Here is a 7,774-nt window from a genome sequence, read left to right on the forward strand (position 1 = left end):
TTCTGCTGTGGAGACCCCTGATGAATAAGGGACAAAGCTGATGAAAAATTAAATAAAGGAACAACGTCATTATATACTAATATACTTACAAATTCTGCAAATTGTAATGTTCAGGATGAATGGAGGAACATTACTGTAGACAAGCTTCCTGAAAAAAGGCAATTTATTTTGGTAAGCCCCAGATGATCAGACATATTTTTCACAATTTGCAATAAATTAATATTTATCAACAAACAGAACTGATCAATTCAATTAATAAAACACTTTGTATGTAAATGTACAAAATTATCCTTACTCAACATCAAGGCTCGAACCAGCGACCTTCTTGCTGTGAGGCATTGTACCACCATGCTGCTCCTATTATTATTATTATTATTATTAATATTATTATTATTATTATTAAATAAATCTAATTTAATTTAAATATGTGATTTGTGGGGATGTTATAGCTATATTATGGGGATTCACTGGGAGTGTGTGGATTTTGACACTAGATGGCGCTATTACCCTGTACTACTTAACTTGCTGATCTAAGATGCGAATGAAAACTATTTTCAAAATTAATTTTCAAAAATAAAAATATAAAATTCAGCAATCAGTAGTTTCTTTTTCTTTTTTTACAGAATTATTTTTTTCACCATAGTTTGTGTTTTACACACAAATATGAAATAATAAGAGACATTTGGCTTAAAAAAAAAACAAAAAACTATAGGCTCAAAATAAAGTTTAAAAGGTTTTTGAAAATGTCCTTTTGGATTGGAAAATTATTTAATAATAGACTGAATTTACCTAATATAGTAAATTTACATGGATGTCACGGTGGCTCAGCAAGAAGCAAAACATATGCTGGATAAGTTGGCAGTTCATTCCGCTGTGGCGACCCCAGATTAATAAAGGGACTAAGCTGAAAAGAAAATACTAATAAATACACATAAATAATACATATCTTATTTTGTTACAAACTGATTAGATTTCTTTGCTAATATGACAGGAACAATCAGGCTTGACAATATATTACACTAACGCCTCATATATTCGGGTAACTGTACAAAAAGCAAAATTTGCCATTTTTTTTCTCATCTATCTATTCATTTTCTTTTCGGCTTAGTCCCTTTATTATCCGGGGTCGCCACAGTGGAATGAACCGCCAACTTATCCAGCATGTTTTTACTCAGCGGATGCCCTTCCAGCTGCAACCCATCTCTGGGAAACATCCACACACACACACTCATACACTATGGACAATTTAGCCTACCCAATTCACCTGTACACCATGTCTTTGGACTGTGGGGGAAACCGGAGCAACCCCACGCGAACGCAGGGAGAACATGCAAACTCCACACAAAAACGCCAACCCAGCCGAGGCTCAAACCAGCGACCTTCTTACTGTGAGGCAACAGCACTACCCACTGCGCAACTGCGTCGCCTGAATAATAATATGATATATTAAATAATATATATATTTTTAAATTTATCTTTTATTTTATATGCATGTTTTTATGTAAAATTTGGCATTACATTTGTAACATTTGTCATGCCAATAAAGCAATTATTGAATTGAATTGAATAACATAAAACAGAAAAGTAATACGACATGACAATTCATTCAAAATGTTTAAGGGTTTAAAATAATTTTTAGTTGATGTCGCTTTGTTATTATATCTTGATCCTTTTAATGTAACGATATAAAGGTCTTGGCCCCTTTATGTATCTTTAAAAAAAGACACAATCGCAGCTGAGCGCCAATTAGTGGTAGCCAATCATGTTTTAGAATATTTTGACGAACAACTCTACTATCCAATGGCATTTCAAGTTGCAGATATTGAAGGCGGGACCTGCGCTTTCGTGGCCTCAGTGACAACAAAGTTTATTGATGACAACGAGGGACTCGAAGGCGATAGATAAGATAGCCAGATAAAAACATGAACATTAGAAGGTATGTTGAAAGAAAAAGTACTACTTTCTGTAATGTAATTCGTCTCAAATAATCGTCGAATTATCAACGTTGTTATTTAAAATGCCTCCAAAAAATATTGTCTGAAAGACCTCCCTAAAATATTCTAGTAACCAACATCAGCAAAAGTATTTCATTCTTGTAAAATATATTGTTTTAGTTGTTATTAATGTTAAAAAATGAGACCGTATAGGCTAGTGTTATAAGCAGTAGCCTATTTATCCAAGATACAGTATGTTTTATTCATTAAATCCAGATATTAAGCCTAATTAATAATTAAATTCACCTGTTCATTGTAATGATCAGTCTGCTTATGTATTTATTGTGCAGAGAAGATGCTTGTGAGCTTTGAAAGTGGAAGGGCCCTCAATATCAATCCCAAAATTAGATAGAGAGATAAAAATTTAAGTATTTATTAAATTGATGGTCAAATCGGGGTTTCTATTTATTGCAACAAATCTATCCCAATGATTTGATAGCTCAATTTAAAACTTGGCCACTCACAACATGCCCCCACCCATTGAAAAATTGCATATTTTAGTTGACTGTATGTATTATACAAGGTGCTCTGTGCTGTTCACAGGGTCCCAGCGTGGTCTTAAAATGTCTTTAATTTCATAAACAAATTTTTAGGCCTTAAAAAGTCTTAAATTCACTGAAATATTGTCTTGTAGATCTCAAATAATTTTAAATAGGTCTTCAATTTTTTTCAGTCCATGTAAAGCTTGGGCCGACATCCACAATCCATCTCCATATAATATTTAAGTTCCTTTATTGCAACGAGATCCAATTTACAATAGTATGATTGCTGCATTTACACCTGCCCAAACGAACCGCAGAGGGAAAACGAACTTTAGTGCCATTCAACATAGCTAAATTAGGGAGGTGTGAAAGCACCTTTTGCCATTGTGTTCCCATGCTCAACAGAAATGACTGTGATTGGCCGTCAAGGTCATCAGTTTACCAAACTCACCGCTGTTTACTCAATGTAACCACAGAGACAGTGACGGTGGAGCGTTTCAAAGTCACGTCAATCTACATTTGTCTATAGGCTGACAAATAGTATAATCGATTTACTGATAAAGTGAGGCTTTAAAACGATCCAGTGTCCCTGTATCTGTGGTTACACTCCATAAACAGCGGTGATTTTGGTGGAATGATGACCTTCACGGCCAATTACAGTCATTTCTGTTGAGCACATGAACACAATGGCCAACAGTGTTGCCAGTGTTACCAAGATTTAGCGACTTTTCAGACCCCCCTAGTGACAAATTTTCAGAAAAGCAACTAGCGACAAATCTAGCGACTTTTTTGTGTGTTACTGGAGATTTTTACAGACTGTCATTTGTCCATACTGTACCGTCCCTACTCTTCTCAATGAGCTGCGGGTGATGCCGTCGGCCCCTCCCCCGTCTCAGAGCACTGACAGGTGGCCCAGTCCTCCTCGTACAGCAGCCTCTGCCACCTGCAGCCTGACAGTAGATCACCTCTCTGCGTACCGACGGCAAATGATTTAGCACTGGCAGTGTGAAGGTATTCCCCTTGTACAGTCAAACCGATCTGCTTCTCCTTTATTTTAACAATTAAATTTGACCGTTTATTATTTTCTTGTTCACAATCACAGATATTGTAGAGACAAGAACTTATCTGAGTTTATCACGTCTGAGAGATTACTGCAAATTCACTACACATCTAAATTGAAATTGAGGTTTTCAAAATTTCAGGATCTATTGGTACTGAATTCCAGAATCGTGACAACCCTAGTTAGGGCTGTATGATTAATCAAAAAAAAAATAATCACGATCTCGATTCAACCTTACACATGATCTTAATTCAGCTTTTCTACGATTCAGCCAATTATATTTTCAAGGTCAGGAGAGAAGGTTAAAGGCGGACTCACAAGTCTTCACAGCAACATTGACACCTTCAAATGGCGTTAAAAGTGTCACATACTGTATTTATAAGGTATATTTCACCCAGAAATTTCATTTCTGTCTTCATGTAATGGTGTATTCGCGGTCGCGAAATCAATCGTGAGCTGACCGCCAGCTGTTTGTTTACTATTGAGAACGCGTGCATGCACGCTAATGATGCCTACTTTAGTGAACAGAACCTGCATAGGCTGTGAATAACAGGTAATGAAGTTATAAATAACATTCAGTTTGTTGCACAGAGCGATCATTTGAGGGCAAGGGAAACCTCTGCGCGCATCATTAAAATAATCATAACACATTTTACAGTTATAATTACGACAAGCTGTTGATATGTTTTTTTTTTCTTTTATAGCTAACACACAGCGTTGTGCATGAAAATAAATGTTTACTGTGTCAGTATAATTGTATAATGTTGAATATAATGCAAGAAGGAAACTGATAATGACAAAATTCAAATTTTACCAGTGAAAACAGATAGTCTAATAATGCTGTTAATGACAGATGACAAGCACATGTCTTAAACATAATAAATCAACTTTATAATTATGAACAGTTGTGTTCTGATGTCATCATTTTACTGTGAATTAACAAACAGGACATATTGAAATTCTGTTCAAGTCCACCATAATGACTATACAAAATGTAGCATTGTAGGCAACAGTAGAGCTACACATATGCCTAATATTATTAGTGTTGTTTTACCATATGTTTGATAATTAACAATAATAATAGGCTAATCTTATTACCCTTTACATCTACAGATTTGTGAGAAAATCTTTATCTTGATTTCAAGCAAAAAAATCCTGATTCACATTTTTTGCCAGAATCGTGCAGCCCTAACCCTAGTTGCAACTTAATTATTTTATGTTCAATCAACTTGAATTAACACAACCCTGCATATATTTACAGTGTAGTTATCATTGAAAATCTGTTCTCCATGTATAAAGTGAGTTGAGTTTTTGCTTCCTGCACCCCCACTTTTTCAACGCATACGGAAATCAGAATAATGCATGTCATGTTGCGCACGCTCATACTGTAAAACCCAAAAAGTAAAGGTAACTCAAACTATTTGAGGAAAGCGATTGCAAGAAACCATTTAAGTTCAAAAACTAATCCTAATGAGTACCGTGAATTTAATCCATTTGAGTAAACGAAGCAATTTGAGCACAGTAAAACCTGTTAAATGAAGAGAACTCAAACCCAGGCCTGGCCCTAACCAATTTGGCGCCCTAGGCAAGATTTCAGGTGGCGCCCCGTCACATCGCAGTAAATTCCACTGCTAGTGTATAGTCATGAGAAACTAACCAGCTTTTTGATCGACTACTACAAGCTGGGAAAATGTCAGATAAATATGCCAATGCAATTAACATTATTGCTGAATAGATCTAACATTTACACATTTGCTTGAGGAAGGAATGATGGGGTAGTTACATTAATATTACTATTTTCCAAAACATCTATGCCCTTCCATAACATTAGCTGATGTTAAAACTAACTGATAGCACTATAGCTATGTAATGATTACCAATGTTATGTCATATCTATCAACGTTGGGATGTTAAAATATGGGACAACAAATAGCTTCAAATGATAGAATACATAGCAAACAATAGAAAATATTGACAATAAAATAAAAGGTTTAACCTATTAAAATCAATGGCCTATACAGAAATTAAATAAAGCTATAAAATCTATTTAGCTTTTAATTGTATTTGCATATTGATTAAAGTTACTATAGTTATTTAGTGAAGAGCAGCAAATGAATCTCTCATTGTGTTTTGTTTGATAACAGAGGTGTTCATGTAAGAATGCACAGATCTATAATGAATGAATGAATGAAGCATTCGACTACTTTAGTAACTGTTGTGCTCATTTAAGAGAAAATTAGTTGTGTTTAACATAAAACATGCAGGATAGAGCAAAAAAAAAAAAAAAAAACGAAAAAAAAGCACTTTTCTGACGGTCCCTTAAGGAGAGCTCCACTCCGCGCGAGCTCAGCTCTCCCGGCTAAATGCATATCCCAGGCTAAACGGAGCAGTGCTCGTAATATCGAGCGGAAAAAAAAGAAAAAGACAGCTGTGAAACATAACCAGCTTTGTCTTTTTGTAGGAAACACACTTTAGATCTTTTTAGGGTAAGAGGTTTTTGAGTTATTGCCATCTATCACTGAATGTGTGTCAGGAATATTGAAAACAAAACCAACTTAACCGCGCTCATTTCTGGCGCCCCCTGGATGTACAGCACCCTTAGCATTTGCCTATACTGCCTATGCCACGGGCCAGCCCTGCTCAAACCAATTGAGTACTGTAAGACTTAATAAGTCAAGGCAACTCAAACCGTTTGAGGAAACCAATTGCTACAAACCATTTGAGTTCAAAAACTAATCCTTGAGGACTGTGAAGTTACTCCATTTAGGTTGAAGTAATGAGTTATTTCATTGCCTTCAACACTGAGTTCCAAACTCTTTTCAAATGAGTAGAATTAACTTTCAGTCAGTTTTGAGTTAACTTCACTCATTTCATTTGATAAAGTTGACTGTTGGGTTTTACAGTGTACTGCAAGCTACAAAAATAATGCATGTTAACGTGTGATTCCCAACACGCCACATGTCCCTAAAATCCACATAAAAAAGGGAAATCAACGGTCAAGCACGTTCTCCTCGCTCCCCCTCCTGTCGCCAGGCCAAAGCGTCTCATTATAGCATGCGAAGAGGACACAGAAAAGCTGTAGAAATCAAACCCTATTAATTCCGCTTGCTTCCCTTATTATTTGCACCATAGAACATGTTCGTCTAATCAGAGAGTTAACTACATCCCGAGTTCCAGATCCCTGCACAGCGTGAGGACAGAAAAAAACACACACACAATCATTTCATTATTATCAGACCCCAGGAAAATATACAGCGGACAATCGCACAATCAGCTTTTTTTTTTAGAGTTATCTGCAGGTTGACTGTTGTTTTATTAATAGTCAGTTTTTTAATTGTCTGTATTTTCTTGTTTTTCCCTATATAAACATCATACTTTACATCAGTAAATCAACAGCTTTGCAGGAGATATAATGATTTTCAATAGTAACTGATTTTAAGTTTTCTTTTTCGGAAACAAATGTATGCAAATGGAGTTTGCAAATTGAGATATTGTTTTTTTTTAATCCGTTAACACAAGTGTAAATATAAATGTGTTAAACTCATTTTTAAGCAGGTGTTTTTTCTTGTTTTGAGCACAAACTCAGCTATATTTAAAAGACATTTAGATATAATGGACAAAAAAAGTATTAATCTGTCAATACAGTCATTTCTTTATGCCATTAACTTATTTTTCCAGTTAAAAGTGGTTGGGAAAAGTAATATCTTCTACTTGTTTTGAGCACAAGCTCACCTAATTTGGAAATATATTGTTTGATTAATCTTTGTATTTTAAAGAAAAAAATTCTCCAATTGACTGATATTTCTTGTGGTCATTCATTTATTATCCTTCGGCTTAAGCTGCGGTCACCCTGCACTTCTCCCCATGGACTTCCATTCATACGCATGCGAATGCGACAGACCGGAAACACCAGCTTGTGCGACAAGTTTTGTAGTTCGCTGCATTGCAAAGTTCAAGCTTGGTGAACTCTGCCCTGCGAAATCGCGTCACGTGATTACGTGAGACCAATCGAAGATCAAAACATGACCTCTCTGTACAGAAATTTAAAATATGGAGCAATCGCTCGCTTTTTTTTTTTTTAATGTCTAATCATCTTGTCTATTATCGGTAACTACAAATGAACATAGTTAAACCAATTGAAACATTTGCAAACATTTAAAGATGTCTTTTTGATGTTTTTATGTATTTAAATGTGACATTATACTTAAGAAGTGGTAGCACATTGTAGGCTATCCAAA

General features: G+C 35.4%; 1 long non-coding RNA gene across 2 annotated transcripts in view; it reads left to right on the forward strand.

Annotated features, from left to right (window-relative positions):
- Positions 1–1,818: 1,818 nt before the first annotated feature.
- LOC137488289 (uncharacterized) overlaps positions 1,819–7,774 on the forward strand; it is a 98,382-nt gene continuing 92,426 nt past the window's right edge. Inside the window, exon 1 of one of the 2 annotated variants that reach the window (XR_015479199.1) lies at positions 1,819–1,936. This is a non-coding gene — a long non-coding RNA (uncharacterized LOC137488289). The remainder of the gene's footprint in view (positions 1,937–7,774) is intronic. The other variant, XR_015479201.1, reaches the window with a different exon arrangement.

Source organism: Danio rerio, chromosome 2 (genome assembly GCF_052040795.2).
Source record: "Danio rerio strain M-AB ecotype USA chromosome 2, GRCz13ab, whole genome shotgun sequence".
Lineage (NCBI taxonomy): Eukaryota > Metazoa > Chordata > Actinopteri > Cypriniformes > Danionidae > Danio > Danio rerio.